The sequence below is a fragment of the Dunckerocampus dactyliophorus genome, chromosome 10 (assembly GCF_027744805.1).
Source record: "Dunckerocampus dactyliophorus isolate RoL2022-P2 chromosome 10, RoL_Ddac_1.1, whole genome shotgun sequence".
NCBI classification, from domain to species: Eukaryota; Metazoa; Chordata; class Actinopteri; order Syngnathiformes; family Syngnathidae; genus Dunckerocampus; species Dunckerocampus dactyliophorus.
The window spans coordinates 18,266,815-18,284,278 of NC_072828.1; the positions used below are offsets into that span (position 1 = coordinate 18,266,815).

At 38.5% G+C, this 17,464-nt stretch overlaps 1 protein-coding gene across 2 annotated transcripts in view; it reads right to left on the bottom strand.

The window, feature by feature from the left end:
• LOC129188640 (carboxyl-terminal PDZ ligand of neuronal nitric oxide synthase protein-like) overlaps nt 1-17,464 on the bottom strand; it is a 99,005-nt gene that overhangs the window by 80,071 nt on the left and 1,470 nt on the right. The gene's annotated exons all lie outside the window — the stretch shown is intronic.

Here is a 17,464-nt window from a genome sequence, read left to right on the forward strand (position 1 = left end):
CTTGGATAGGCCACTGGAACCATTAAGCACAAGCACAAGGAAACAGATAAGGACAAAAGGGATGACTGTGGGATTAAGGTGTCGCCACAGAGAGGAGGTAGGCGTTGGAGGAGTTGCAGTGATGAGATAAAGCCAAATGCCAGGGCTGATAGATCAGGACAGCTCCGAATTCAGCCTGGGAGCAGTGGATGACTGCAGAATACTGTTTTGTTCATGTACAGTATACTTGTGTGGGTAATTGAAAGTATGTTGCATATTTGTATCAGTACAAGGTTGTACATGTCTTTACATACCACTACACCTTGTGTGTGGTATGACATTTTATTTGTAGGGGTGTCATGCGATATCGCAAGATTAAAACATGACAATATTTTTCGTTTAGAGAAACGCTGTCTCGCGAGAACAGGGAAACCAGATAACACACGTATTATGTGTAACACTGGTATTACTGGTGTAATACTGGTTAGGGCATACATTGATAAAATATATGTATATTCCACAGCAGGTACTTCACGGAAAAAGGTTGAGAATCACTGCTGCACAGTATGTGATTGATCATTGGTCTAAATTTTGAGAAATTCAGACTGAAAAACGTGTGTGGAAAGGTGGAAGAGCTACAGAACGCATGCATGGAGGACAAGCTATCTAACCACAATCAAAATTCAGCATGCTGTGGGCTGCACACTGTAATGAGGAAGACGTGAAGGTTAAAGATATGAATGTGATGGAAGATTTAGTAGTTAGAAGAACAAGGAGCAATCCCAGATGAAAAGGAGTGGGAGGAGTAGGTTGGGGGAAGGGGGATAGGAGGTGGAGATGAGGGGGACAAAGATGGATTGACAGAAGATTGAAGTAAAGGGAGTGGAGGAGGAGGAGAAGGCAAACTAAAAGATGAGGATGAACCAGTTGTGGAAAAAACGAGTCAAAGATGTGGGATGGGGAAATCTAAAAAGGGTAAGGTGGAAAAATGCAATGAGAAGGTAAGAGAAAACCAAGAAATCTTGATTATAATATCTGTCATTTCTATTATGTACCTGATCTGGAGGATGTCTCAAAATGTATTTCAATACATACGATATTTTTCAAACATAAATTGGATGTTATTGGCAAAAGATGTCGGTCTTGGATGCAGCCACTCTGTACTTTTTTGAGGAGTAAAACCTAAAGACAATTGCAACCAGGGGCAAATCCAGGAACAGAAATTTCGAGGTGCTCCATCTCCAGTCCCACAGCTACTAATGTTTGGTTTTGGCAATCCAACAGATTAACCCACAAAATAGTATTTCACTGGAAATTCCCACCTTCAAAGACAAGCACAAGTCTGCCTCACACCTGCAGACCAATGAGGAAGGAACACAGCCAATTGTTGGGACAGTGTCAAGGTCACCACTGTCATCACCACTGCATGAAAAGGGCCGTATGCGGGAGTATGTGGAAAGAGCTTACAGCCGGCAAATCTGCCCTGTCCCAGCAAGATGCTGCAAGACACACGAACACACCGCATACAGCCGTTTTCTGGAGTCAGCCTGACTTGGTGTGACTTAGTCTTTCGTATGTTAATCATTGTCGGTGGGGAACCCAGTAGTGTTTTATTGCCATAGATTATCACTTTGATCTACTGAAAATAATTTCCATCCAACTTCTGACTGTCAGCTTCAGTATAGGACAGTAACAAATAGGCAAGGTAAGTTTACTTATAGAGCACAATTCGTACACAAGGTAATTTAAAGTGCTTTACAGAAAGGAAGGGTAAAAATCACGTCATAAAGTTGTTGCATAAAAAATAAAATCATTCTAAAATGATTACATAAAATTCCATAAATCATTCCATGAAACAAAAACAATAAAAAAAAATGAAGAGTGCAGATAAAATACTTCCAGTTATCAAATGCACAGTTGAGTAGAAGTGTCTTCAGCCTTGATTTGAACATTGCCAAAGTTGAGGATTGTTGCACATCTTCCGGAAGACTGTTCCAGTTCTTGGCAGCATAAAACTGAAATTCAGCCTCACCGCGCTTAGTCCTGATTGTGGGCACCCGCAGGGGACCACTTCCTGAGCTTCTCAGAGCCTAAGATGGTTCATGTGGCTCTAACATGTCAGAGATGTACTGTACTTTGGTGCAAGACCATGAAAAGACCTGTACACAAGCAGAGCTGTTTTAAAGTCTCTGAGCCACAGGAAGCCAGTGCAGAGACCTGAGTACTGAACTAATATCGTCATATTTCCTGGTTCTAGTCAGGACTTGAGCAGCACCATTCTGGATGTACTGCAGCTGTCATGATAATGGATAAATTCATTAATTGAACAATAAAAAACAGGTTGAAAATTATGACGCCCTCGATAAATTTACATGTGCATGTGTGTTTCATCTGCTGGTTCCTCTGTACCACAGGCTGGAAGACTAGAGGGTGAACCCTCCTGTCAGCCATTCAGCCTCTTTGTTCCAGTACATGGAGGCGGGGCTGCTAGTGAGTGGACGCAGAGTGCTAGCACCGAATTAGCCTTGTGAGAAAGCATATGCTAACATGAATGAAGGCACAGAACAGATAGTTTCCGAGGCGAACGCAACAGCTAACGCTGACTGGACTGAGGCAATTGGTCGCAAAGCAAATACAAACAAAACAGTGCAAAATGTTACAAATGTTTGACAGACAGTACAAATTGCCTGGGAGAACGTACGTGTCACAATCATGTTTGTTTATTTAATGTATTATATTTAAAACCTCTTGACATGATGATTATTATGTTAAATACTCTTGAGAAATTAAAGTGTATTGCATTTGATACGATGTACTCGCAATATTATGCCATATAAATAATGAAAACATGGTCTCAAATGTCAATAACAATGATTATCGACAATAATTTGTAGTACAATTATCTACCAGCAACATCTGTTATCATGACAGACATGCTATGCCCATAATTATCATTAATTAAATGAATTAATTCATTATATAATTATATAATTAATGAAAAAATGGGCTCAGAAGTTGCCAGTATGATACAGGCACTATTTTTGTCAAGGTAATAGGGCTAACACAAGGCTAACACTGTACATGAATACCATCTAGTGGTTGAAATGTGAATTACACATCTCATGACAATTATTAATGAAAAAATTGTCTCAAAAATGTAGCTGATAATATCGATTATCTGCAATAATTTATAGCACAATTATCGACCAGCAAAATTTGTTGTTGTGACAGGCCTTACTGCAGCTGTCTTACAGCTAGTTTAGAGAGCCCAGTGAGAAAGCCATTACAGTAGTCCAGCCTGCTGGAGACAAAGGCATGGATTAGTCTCTCTAAATCTGGCCTAGACATTATTCCTTTCATTTTGGCAACGATTTTAGGTGCCAAAAAGCTAATGATGTTATTGATTTAATGTGGCTGTTATGTGGCGGGTCTGAGTCCATTATTACCCCTAGATTTCTAACCCGATGATTAGGTTTTACAGAAAGACTCTCAAGGTGACTAATAAAACGTTGTCTGTGTTTCTGTGAGCCAAAGACAATGATTTCAGTTTTGTCTGACACACTGATCTATTTGATGCACTGACAAAGTAAATCTGCAGGACCATGTTCAACTGGGGAACCCCACAGATCATAGCCATTTGGTCTGAGACACAGTTACCAATCCAACAAAGTAGTTCCTGTCCTCCAGACAGAACTTGAACCAGTTTAAAGAAAATGAGCATTGTAAGTGTCAGCAAATGGCTCACTGACTTGGCTGAATTCCTAGTCCAATGTAAAAGGGGAGGTCCAACCACCAGTGGTTGGACCAAAATGAGTCATCCCTTGCCACTTCGCAGTTTGAATTTCGCGGCTTCACTCTCACTGTTTTTCAAAATATATTAATTCATAAATTATCGCTGTTTCGTGGTTGAATATGGCTTACTCGTCTACAATTGCATTTAAGCAAATGTTTTGTATTTTTTGTCTAAATTAAGCATTTTCATGCATAAAAATGGTTAAATGAACTAAAATACAATTAAGGTATAAGGCAGTGGTTCCCAGACTTTTTACAGTCACGTACCACTTCAGCCATTTCACCTGAAGCCGTGTACCCCCTACCCCTACACACTTAAAAAACAAACCTTTTTATCTTAATTAACTTGAAATATTGACCTCACGATGGCTATGATTTACGTCTGCTTATGAATTTAATACCAAATTGAAGGGGAAAGTTTAACAACCATGATAAAGCAGTGTCCGAAGTACAAAAATACACACAACCAGCGATAAAGACTCATTTTTTGCCGAATCCCCACACACTGTGACAAGTTTTCACCGCTCCACTGTGGGAGGATTGGAACACCAAATCTTCAATTAATTAATGCACAAAATAATCATTCAACATAATTACAGTATTTGTTCATATGATGAACACAGACCAATGAACAACTTCATGCTCTGTCTCCTTTCTGCTCCGTTCTCCTTGCGGCGTGAGGCGTTCAGGCGCACTCGTAATTGTGAGTGTTAGGCGCCAATTGTTTTTCATTTTTACCCTCATGACAATTGGTGTACCCCTGGGGGTACGCATACCCCACTTGGGGACCTAGGGTACAAGGCATTCAAAGATGTGAAGTATAATACTCTACACCGTTCACTGGGTGTCAGTAATGTTACTGTTATGTTCAGTGACACATCAAACTTGATTGCCCGAAACAACAGGCTTTTGTGGCAGGTTTGTTTATCGCACAACAGGCACAATAATCCTTAATAAGAATCCCTCGTAAAACATGGGCTACTGTTGCTGCCGTAACCCAGGTCAGGTTGAAACTCCAGTTTGAAACCCTGACGTCACTTCCTATCCATCCCTCACAGCTCCTCTTACACCAAAACAGTTTTATTTATGTATTAAAATGTTGTCAAATACATTTTCTGTAATTAAAAAAAGGGCATTGATTATAGTAACAATAGGAGGGGGGCAAATTAAGTTGTATACCCAGTAAATACATGAAGCAGACAAGGCATACCCTTGTTTCCGGGAAAAGGACCAGTGAATCTGTTTAAGTTCTCTGATGAAAAGTCTTGCAATGTCACAGTTTTAGAAGATTGTCTGAGGCAAAGGTACCGTGTGGGGGAAAGTGGCTGTGAGCAGTTGTGATTAAGAGAAGGGATTAAATGAAAGTGTGAGGGAGAAAAGGAGATTGGATAGACCAGAGGATAGAATTGGGGAAAAAAAGCTAGTAGAATAAAATGATTCACTGATTTACATTACATTCTTGAGCTTCACTAAAGAAACCATATAAAGCATTTATTAGGGATGCTCTGATCGGCCACTGATCAGTATCAAACAATTTCTGTTAAAAAAAATTGCATGATCGGCATATGCCGAGAAATGCCTTTCAACGCCAATCACAAAAAGCCGATCACATGTGACAAACACTATTGCATCAGCAGCGATCCTTTTGTGCAGTGTAGTGTCTTGCCCTAACTAACATCCTCCCACACCCCTCAAAACAAAAGCAATCATGAAAACTATCTTGCGGGGGTAAAAAGCTTTCATACTGCATTTGAAGAACAATACTTGACGAAGTATGGTGAGTTTTGGAGGCTCACGGCAGCTCATGTCAAACGCAGCCACTCACCCTTACAGTCATGTGAAAAAATTAGGACACCCCATTAAATATTCAGTTCTTTATTAAGAAATGTTCACATATCAATGTCTGATCTTGTTTTTCTTTATCTCTGGAAAAGAAAGTGATTTAATTGCAGGTAAACAACAAAAATTAACATTGTTTTACTCATTAAACAAAATATATCAACAAAAATGCATATTCTAACTGAGGAAAAAGTTAGGACACCCGACCACTTAATAGCTAGTGCTACCCCCTTTGGCTGAAATAACTTCAGTGGGACGCTTTTTGTAGGCATCTACCCGTCTTTGACATCGGTCTGAAGAAAGTTTGCCCCACTCCTCAACGTAGAATACTTTCAGCTGTGAGATGTTTGAGGGGTTTCTTGCATGAACAGCCCGTTTCAAGTCACCCCTAAGCATCTCAATGGGATTAATATCTGGGGTTTGACTCGGCCATTCCAGGACTCTCCATTTCTTCCTTTTCAGCCAGTCCTTGGTGGATTTACAGGTATGTTTTGGGTCATTGTCATGTTGCAGGGTCCAGTTTCGCTTTAGCTTTCATTTTTTCACAGATGATCTCACATGTTCCTCAAGCACCCTCTGATACACGATAGAATTCATGGTGGATTCTATGATGGTGAGCTGGCCAGGTCCTGCTGCAGCAAAGCATCCCCAAACCATGACACTTGCACCTCCATGCTTCACAGTTGGTATGAGGTTCTTTTCCTGGAATGCTGTATTGGGTTTATGCCAAACATGTCCTCTGTTCTGGTGTCCAAATAATTCAATTTTAGATTCATCTGTCCAAAGAACATTATTCCAGAAGTCCTGGTCTTTTTCTACATTCACTCTGGCAAACTTCAGTCTGGCCTTCATGTTCTTCTTGGAGAGCAAAGGTTTCCTCCTTGCACACCTCCCATGAATGTTAAACTTGTGAAGTCTCTTCCTGATTGTAGAGGCAAGCACTTTCACATCAACAGTAGCAAGAGCCTGCTGTAGGTCCCGTGATGACATTTTAGGGTTTTTTGGAGACTTCTTTTAGCATTTTGCGGTCTGCTCTCGGGGTGAACTTGCTTGGACAGCCAGACCTGGGCATGTTGGCAGTTGTTTTGAATGTCCTCCACATGTAGACTATTTTCCTGACAGTGGAATGGCTGATTTTATATTCCTTTGAGATCTTTTTAAATCCCTTACCAGACTCATAAGCGTCTACAATCTTCTTTCTGAAGGCCTCAGACAGCTCCTTTGATCTCACCATGGTGTTTTCTCTCACTTAAACAGTCAGGGGCACACCAAACTAAATGTGAGGTTTAAATAAGTCAAGCCTCCTTCAACACACTGGGTAATGATGTTCTAATCATGTGCACCTGATGTGATACACCTGTGTGGGATTTTAGCCATTTTAAGTGGGATTGAATGTGGGGGTGTCCTAATTTATTCCTCAACAGAAATTGCATTTATTTAAAATTACATTTTACAGAAAGTTATAAAAAAAAATCTTTTTTTCAGTTTTATTTGTTTAGTTCTATTACTTGAATCTCTCAAGATTGTTAAAATTGATATTAAATATCCATATTAGAAAACACACAGGCTTCCATAGTGTGTCCTAATTTTTTCACATGACTATGTGTGTGACAGTGTGACGGCTAACCTAATAACCTGAAAAATAATTGAATTCATAGGACGAGAGCAGCCATTCTCAGCAGTGAAAGTTTGCAAAGTCTTCTTAAAGAAGGCGTATTATCCTTCAGGTTTCAGAAGTTGTCTTCAAAAAGTAAGTAAAATATGTTTTTGTCTAAATTAAGGTGATTTTATCGTTCCTTTTTTTAATATCGTATCGTACAGTCGCAAGGGTGCAGCCAGAAATCCCATGGGAAAAAATCAAGTTTCTCCCCCCATTAATTAATTACTAATTTTATGCAAAATTACCTATTTTTGGGCCCCCTGGCAGTTACCTCGGAATTGTCCTGACTTTTCCCATTTATACGGCATCCCTGGCCAATATAAATGAATTGATAAATGTATAATTAATCCACGTGATCGGTATCTGTATCGGACGATTTCAGCCCTGGATGATCGGTACCGGAATCGGCAGCATAAAACCCTGATCAGAGCATCTCCAGCATTTATACATGTGGCTTTTGTAGAGATCGCACAAATTGATTGGTAGCTTACACAAACACTCAGGCTAGTTTTGTACTTTTTGGCTATTTTGTACCAATAAATGTACACAATTGTCTGCAGCTTCTTATATAGCCAGCTTCTACAGTAAGTATTGTTGAATTTCTGTTATTAAGATTCCAGAATTAGTAAAAAAAAATTATCAACATGTTCAAAACGGACTAGAAAGAAGCAGAGCTTATTTAATCCTACCCCTGCTCCATATCTATTACTCATAATTCATTCACACCATCCCATATCTTTTACATGTTGACACTTGTAATATGTCATTGTCTTACATTTTGTCATTTAAATTTTGTTCACTTTTTGTGTAAAGGAATAAAGGAAGATGTTGAAAAAAATATCAATACGGAAATAGGAGTTTAAAAAAAAAATACAGTATATTACTTGTTTACAGTACGTAGTTTGAAAGCTTTAGTTCACATACTAAAATTTGCTGATCCTGCAAACTTTCATACAGCTAAAATTGCACATAAAGCAAACAATAACCTGCTACCCAAAAACATAATATGTCATACTGAGAAGAAATATGACCATGGGGAATAATTAAACGTAAAACAATTTTATGCGAGAACGCTAAAAACCTTTAGGCATATCAGTATGTGGAATCAATTTATGGAACGGATTAAGTAAAAAACTCAAACACTGCAATAAAATCTGCGATTTCAAGAAACAGTACAAGCAGTTGATGTTTACAAAGTACAAGGAAGAGTCCTGAACCACTGTATACAATGCTACATCTAACAACTCTTGCACTTACTCCTAACTCTTCATTTCCTTGCGAGTACATTGTCTTTACTCACTCATCATCCACCTGTCAACAATTAACCGTTTCATCATTTATTATTATATATGTATTATTATGGCCGCACGGTGGTCTAGTGGTTAGCATATTAACATATTAGCTATATTAATGTCAACATTATTTTGAGACCATTTTTTCATGAATGTAATGATAACATACGGCATAATAATGAGTACACTGTATCAATAGCAATAAACTTTAATTTCTCAGGAGTATTTAACATTGTAATTGGAATGACAAGAGCTTAAATAAATTAAACAAAAAAAATCATAATCACAATATTGCTGATTTTCAATCAGTGTCACTTTCATTATTGTCTGAATATTGGCAAAAAAACAGATAAATAACCCAAAAATACTATGAAGTTGTATTGTGTGTCAAAGCAGACGTCAGCTCATTTGCATATACACTTCCTTGCTTCACTTGTAACATTGTGTGTGGAATACGCTGTTTACATTTAATCAGGTGTAACGTTTTGTCTAAGTTTGGTCAAATTACTTGTTTTGGATACAGAAAAAATGAGTTTGGTGCACAATGAGGTGTTCTACTTACTGACGGCAGGTGAAACGCAAGTTCCACCGTCTTGTATTATTCATTTAATTGTCTTTGTCACAAAATGTTTCATGTCACAAAATGACGATGCGCAAACCGGCTGAAGTTGACATCAGATCGTGTTTTATACACAACGGCACAAAGAAAGTATTCAACACTGTTTCCCTTGTTCATTCAATATGTTTGCAGTATATTTTCACATGGCTTTGGTTTCAAATTACTGTAATCTGTGCGCCATGACCCTTGAAGTCACTGCACTATCGCTGGTACCCCTTTCAGGAGAATCACCCATTTGCACTTACTTGCTTGTAACTCCTCACGACACTCACTACAACAATTCCAAGGGCCCCTGATTGCCTAAGGCCTCAAAAATAGTTAATTATTAAAAAATAAAAGGGGAGCCCAAGCATAATTTTTGTTTTCTCGAGGGCCAGAATTCCTGGCTGCACCCCTGCTATTGGCTATATGATCTGAACCATAAAACAGGGCTCCAGACTGCGACTAAATGGTCGCATTTTGTGACTAAAATATGAGACACATCGAGTACATTTTTCATCTACTCACGCATGTGTGACCAGATAAAATTACGGCAGTTGACAAGGGACACACTATTATTATCCCTTATTACAGTGAGAATGAAAATAGTCTGTGAAATGCGGAGTCATTTGACGACAGCTTGTCACAGTGCAAGCCTGATCGATGCCAGCGTGTGTGATTACTCACGTTTCAATCTCATTTGATCGACTTTTCTACCATCTTTGTTTACACATTTTGCCTCTCCCTCTTTGTCTCCACTGTCTCTGTGGCGGCAGCTCGCTAGCTGGACTTATCCGCCTAGGCTCTGGTCCACAGACTCCAAATGTGACTTTACCACAATGACTTTTTGTCTTTAAAACAAACAAGCAATGCGGTTCGGTCGCTCATTTTCGCTCATTTTTGTCCCACGGTAAAGTTACAAGTGGCTGTCACGTTCATGGGGTACGTGCTAACTTACTTTTTAAGTGTCACTTAACAACCCTGGTCTCTGCTTTTGCGCTCTCCGCTCTGATTTTCAGTGGCTCAACAAGGAACATTTGCGTCAACTCTTAGTATGTTTATAACTCCTCAGTTCAGACATGATGCCTGTATCTAATGACTATTGAGCACACAATAGCATAAAGACAATGAGCACAGTGTTTGAGTGGAGATGTGCTTTGTAAATAAAGTCACAAAACACAAATAGCTCACTTCTTTTTCTTTTTTTTTTGTCAATGTTGCTCTAGTAGTGCTGAAGCACCTGCACTATCATAAACCTGGAAACTCAGTTTATACTCTTTTATGCAAGACAGATTTACATAAGAAAGGTATTTCAATCATTATTTCATTCTGTTAATTGTGTTATTTTTACCAATACAATATATATTATTGAACAATGAATTTCCCATGTATTAGTCTTAAACAGGCATCAAATAGTGCAAAATCCCCCCTCCCCCAAAATTGCATCCCCCTCCAAAAAAAAACAGGCGGGTTGGTTGGACCTGCTAACTCAAAATGAGTTAACACCCCTGGTATGGTTGACAGCACAATTCAGTAAAAATAAAGCGGGTTAATTTTGTTTACAACTATGAAATACAAGCATAAAAAAGCTTGTGAGGCTATTTACGTAAATGCAATATGACTTTTACTATCACCTCATACTGTTTGACCAAAAAGGCCGGGGTCGGACATAAAATATATTTCTAAATTCTATTTCTCATGCTGATAGGCTCCAGCATACCCCCGCGACCCTAATGAGGAAGAAGCGGTACAGAAAATGGATGGATGGATGGATTTCTCATGCTTTCCCACCTCTGGAACCATATCAGTGTCATGCTTAGATCTCAAATTGCCCTTAGACCCTTCAAATCTTCCCCCCTACATGATGCACAGTCTCATTACAGTCTGTTAATCCACAGAAGATTATCGCGCTCCTAATCATTTTAAATCACTGTTAAGATCTCCGATCCTATTAACCAGATAATCTGCGACCATACTTGATGATGACAATGAAATACTTAATTTTAGTACAGTTGTGGCCAAACGCTTTAGGAGTGACTTCAATGTTTTCAGTGTTTCAATAACTCCTCTGTATTTTTTTAAGAAAAAAAATGTACATCTGTTATATAAATTTTTTCTGATCACAAAAATGAAGCAGTAAAGTTATTGAAGAACACATTTAAGTCACCTTTAAAACTTTTGGCTTGCAGATATTTGGTTTGGTTTAATTTTATTTGAACATGCATGAATGTTACAGTGGAATACATCTCATGAATCATCCTTTCACAGTTCCACATGTCCAAAAGGAGTAGGAAGAAGCGAAGCTTATTTAATCCTACCCCCCATCCATTCGACATCTTGTGCAGTACATATTATTCACCTCCTGCATCGCATGTAATATTTTTATATAATAATCAGTGTAATAATAAATAAATAATAAATAAAAACAAGCATGACAGAACAATAAGTATAATAACCAAGACTCTTCTGCCTTATATTTAGCAAACATCAACTGCTTGTATTGTTTTTTGAATTTGCTCATCTCGGTACATTGTTTGAGTTCCTTACTCAATCTGTTCCATAATTTAACTTCGCATACTGAAATGCTGTGGGTTTTCAGCGTTATTCTTGCATATAAGTGTTTAAGCTTAATTTGACTCGAAGATCATATTTCTTCCCTTTTATAGAGAAATACTGCATGAGGTTTTTGGGTTACAAATTATTGTTAACTTTATGCATTATTTCAGCAGTTTGAAAATTTACTAAATCAGCAAATTTTAATATCTCTGATTTTAAAAATAAAGGGTTTGTATGTTCTCTATATGCAGCATTATGAATTATCCTCACCAATCGTTTTTGCAGTACATTGAGTGAGTAAAGATTGCTTTTATAATTATTGCCCCATATTTCCACACAATAAGTTCGATATGTTAATACCAAAGAACAGTAAAGAGTGTAGAGTGATTTTTGATCAGAACAAATTTTGCTTCATTCAATATTGAAGTATTTCTCGCCACCTTTTGTTGCATATTTTTGATATAAGATTGGTATTTCAATTCCATCAGTGCCCATCAATTTAAAATATACTCAGTGTTTGGTTGTATGCATGCAAAATTCCAAAGAAAATTGTCTACAAGGCGTTTTGTATGTGGATACCCTTGTACAGTCATCTTTTGAGAAGCACTGAAGAAGAGGAAGGTCACCTTAAGTGCAGTTGTACGCACGTTACAAAATGGATGGCTGGATTAATAAAGCAGCGGATCCATAAGAGAATGATGTCCCGCTTTTCAACAATTGCCATTCATTCTAAAAACTTGTTTTCATTGAGGGCCACATCATGGTTATGGCTGCCCTCAGGGGGCCACTTATAACTGTCAATATATATGAATATACTGGAAATATGAATATAACCTCATGATATTACACAATTGCCCATGCATTTGATTATCATATTTTTACTAACAAACAACTTGCTTTGAAATGAGAAGTGAAGTGAGAATGTCAAGGTGACAAGCAGAGATTCAAGTATTTATTTTTGATCACAAAAAATGCTTGGAATATCATGTTGCATGATAAGACAATATTAGGGTTTAGAAGAACTGCAGCAGTACAATTTTTTCTGTCAAAATAAAATAACTACATTTTAAAGGAAAAAGATGAAGCGCATTATTGACACACATTCCCAGGCTTTCGTGGGCCACATAAAAAGATGGGCGGCCCACATCTGGCCCCGGGCCTTGAATGTGACACATATATTCTAAAATAATATGCAAAGCATGTGTAGTACATACGAGGGCTGCATGATGAAGGAAAATGTGAATCAGGATTTTCTTGATGAGAACCGAGATCACAATTCTGTGACAATTTTTTGGCCACACATACACTCACACATGCACACGCGCACACACACACACACCATGTTCAGGGCCATGTGCTTACTTCAATGACACGTGTTTGTATTATTATTATTATTATTATTATTATTAGACTAATTTTCTAGTTCTGCTTTTAAGAAACATCTAATGATCTTTTGGCCATATTTCCTGGGAGGTCCTTGAAGAACACACAAGTGCATTAGTTATTGTCAGCTAATGATAGCAATTGGGCAAAGTTTAGCTACTAACATTATCTATCATTGGAGGTATAGCCTATCAAAACAATACCATGACTGCAAATTGTTGATCGCCTCTCTGACACTGCTTGTGTGTGTGTGTGTGTGTGTGTGTGTGTGTGTGTGTGTGTGTGTATCATCCGTTAGCAGGTAGAACCAGGGCAGCAGAGCCAACAACTCACTGGGGGACGAAGACAAAGCGAGGATGTGCCGGCCATCAAGCCAATAACAGTGCAACATCTTTTTTGGACTTTAACCAAAAACACAGCCACTCGGGTGACATCACTTTTCCTCCATGCTAAACATGCTAGGACATGCTGTTGTTGTGATCACGTGGTTTTTGCATGCTGAATAGAAGGGCTGGCACGCTGTCTGGAATGTACTGCTTGTATCGGAGTGCCAATATCAGGGATTTCGGATGCAGGCCGATATAATCAAATATTGGGGTTTTTTTGGCTGATATCGGACTGATATCAATATCGGATTGGGACACTCCGAGAATAAATAGTCATCATTTAGAAATTAGATCACATGTTCGTGTGAAACAAGATCGAGATTATTTTTTTCAATTTTTTTGGTCCAACCCCAGGAAGGACAGGTGAAGAAACTTCACAAGATCCTACCGTGCTGCACACACCAAAACACTTGATAGCCCCTTTCTTGCTTTGCAATGTCACCAGTTTGTTATCAGCTATCAGCGCACAGGTGACTCATGCATGCAGTGAACAATGACACCACACAGGGACAGGTTGCCAGGTTACCAGTCTAGCATCAACAGACTGTGCAGAAATGCAGGCCAAAATAGTACAGAAGGCAAAGCACTGTTCAAGCAGAAATCCAATCATGCTCCTCCACAAGATAGTCATCTAATCAGATATTTTCGGCACTACAAACACTACCCAAAGTCCCAGGGTACTGGGAAAGTACTACGCTCAAGCAGGGTAACGTCTTAGCACTTCTTTCATCCCCAAGAAATGAACAGGAACATAATTTTGTCCATTGTCCAAAAATGCACAATTTCTGGGTAAAGCTGCTTGCAAAAGGGGCTATATCATGATATTAGACGATATTTGAAGTAGATGGAAAATTGCCAAAGGGCCGTGATAGGGAATCCTGAGGTTTCCCTCTATTGTGTTGTCAGGTCAGCGTCAGGCCATTTTTATACTGGAGTAGCCAAACTAAAGAGCCTTTTCCTGGCAACAACAGCTGCTATGGCAGCACACTGGGCGATCTGCTTCAGAGGAGTATGTCACTATTCTATAAAGGGTGAAAAGAGCATTTTGAGCCTTTTCTATTGTGCATGCATGCACAAGAGTGTGGCTGCTGTGTTGGAATGCACTTTACCAAACAATAACATGATAACATACACATATCGGGCCACCGACAAGGTCAACTTCATTATAACGGAATTTGAAGAAGCTACATCAAGAACCTTTGTTTTTTTTTCCTCCCTAGCTGACTGAAACCATTAAAACTATAAAAAAGGGTCATAAGATAAAATGAGGGACACATATATGCAATAAATCACAGCAAAATCTAATGAAAATGAGTCTCAAATACCTCCGCACCACTGGAAACCAATCCAATAATAGGATGCCATGTCAAACGTTGCCAAGCTGGCATGCATACGCTCATTAAGTCTCCTTTTGGATACAGCTGTAAATCTTGAGTTTACAAAGCAGAGGGTGGGGGCTGGGGGAGGGGGGTGGTGGGAATCACACTCTAGTGCACATCTTCAAAGAAAACTTCCAAACAGTGATGAAGTGCATGAGAAAGCAGCCACCAGGAAGTCCAAAACAGTATTAAGTCTGCACACTTCCACTCAAAAGTACAATCCGCATCCAAATTACAATTTTAGCTGTCATGAATATTTAATATATCATTTCATAACAAAAGCACTCTACATAGATTTGTCACCATATACCTCGTATATTGAACAAATGACCACACTCAAAACACTTAATTGGGTGCACTTACATAATCTAATGAGATTCAGAGATACAAGAGCTGTATCTGCGCTGCACCAGCCATAGTTTTCTAATGTCATGTTCCTTACAGTGTGAGAAACACATTAGAAACCGTATGGTGCAGTGCTACATCACTGCAAACTACATTTAAATATTATGAACACAAAGCTTACACAGAGCATTGTTATCTTTGAAAAGACAGAACTGTCTTAGAAAGGCAGGCCAGATCATCTTAAAAGAGGTCAAATACTCCAACAGTCTATACTTGATCGATTCAATAAGTTTTCCATCCAGTAAATTCATATATACATACACTCCTGAACATAATCTTAAAACCTTGATGAAATTAAGTATTCACATTTTGCTCTGGGGAAGTGTGACCCAATTACCATAAATTCCGGACTACAACTCGCTACTTTTATTCCCCCAGACGCTTTGAACCCTGCATCTTAACTTATTCAATCCCAGCCATTTTTCAAAAGACAACCCCTTCAGTATTGGCCATTTTAGACAGTTTTGACCGATCTTTCAAGGCACACAGAATATTATGTTCTATGGCTACATAAACAAGAAATCTACCAAAAGAAAGATTCGACACCCGTCTTTCATCAGAAAAAAAGTTTGTTTCTAACTTTTTCCATTCTTTAGTAATCAGGAGTAGAACATAGGCAAGTTTCAGGAAAATATCACCTCCCAACTAAAAAAGCGAGAAAACCAGCTTTTTGTGAAAAGATACATTTCAAGCATAACTTTCACTTTGACACAGATTGTTTGCTTTTGTGACAGCTCAAATATCTAAACAACTATACCACAACATAAACAATACCAACAAAAGGGTTGTTTTATATGAAAATGAAAAAACAATTTATTTACAAATATAATACAATGAATTATTTACAATTTTCACATTTGAAACTGAACTCTGTGTGTGTGCATTTACGGAACGTATTTTAAAAATATATATATACATTAGTCTAGTAGGAGTGTGTGGTGTTGCTGTATGGACACGAACGACAACGACAATGATGACTACTGTCTTTCTGGACATCATCTGGCGTGTAACCAGCGTGGGCTCACGGGACCGAGTGGGGGGTAAGTCACTGTTGATGCACGACAGTGCTGATGGGGATGGATGTCATACAACTTCATGTCAAAAAATCAGAACTATCCCTTTAATAATAACCCTTAATTTAGATGGAGGGGTTTTCGCGAACAAGCCCGTCGGCAGAGTATGCATCGGCCCGAGATGCATACTGAAGGTCGGTACCATAACGATATTGGTACCAACATAAAGGTAGTAACCAGACGGAAAAATTAAGAAGATAAGAGTGCCTCTTTTCAGTGATAAATGAATATTTACTTACCATAGAAATAGTAATTTAGTTGCACTGAAATGAGGCAAGAATGAGTTATAGTTACTGTTGAGTCAATTGTCGTGACAGTGTTACGCTTGACGTCAATTTTTCATCCACACAGACGACTGTGAATATCTAGCTAAATTCTCAGCCTGAAACTCTCAAAAGTTTGGTAGTCCAGTCGTGCCTTGTTTATCGTGTTTAGTTGGTCCCAGACCCGACCATGATATGTGAATTTCTAAGAAGTACGATTCAATATTAGAGCATAGAAAACCTGTTTATGACTTTCTAAATATATATTTTACCATTATTAGAGCCCTGTGAACATGAAATAACACCCCTATAGTCACCTTTACACTACTATTATTCTCTGTTTACGTCACATTGCTCAACTGTAATGTGCAGGCGACAGGATCACTGCAGGGACCCGAGAGACAGCCGGCGCTTTAAACATAGCATGCTACTGAGCTAACTAGGTAGCCTCCAATTTATTTATCCTAAACTTAAAGGGTTTCAAATGGAGTGGGAAAGGACAAAATAAAAGGAAAAAAAATGTACCACTTCCACACGGAATGGGAGGAGACGTTTTTTTCACTTTGTCATGTCAGACATGCCATGGCTGACTCTTATCTAATCTAATGTCTTATCTCACCAATGGAACAATACTGACGCTGAGTGACCAGAATACTACTTATGACCTGTCTTTCAATATATTTGACTAATAATAATCCATAGTCAACCACAAAACACCGATTATTTAATAATTAATACATTTTCAAAAAACCACGACAGATTGAGGGAGCTGATGTTAGAACCGCGATGTAGCGAGGGACGACTGTACTTCACCTCAGGTGCTTGAAGGTCATATTGTCCAAGTAACCTCTTTCAGTAA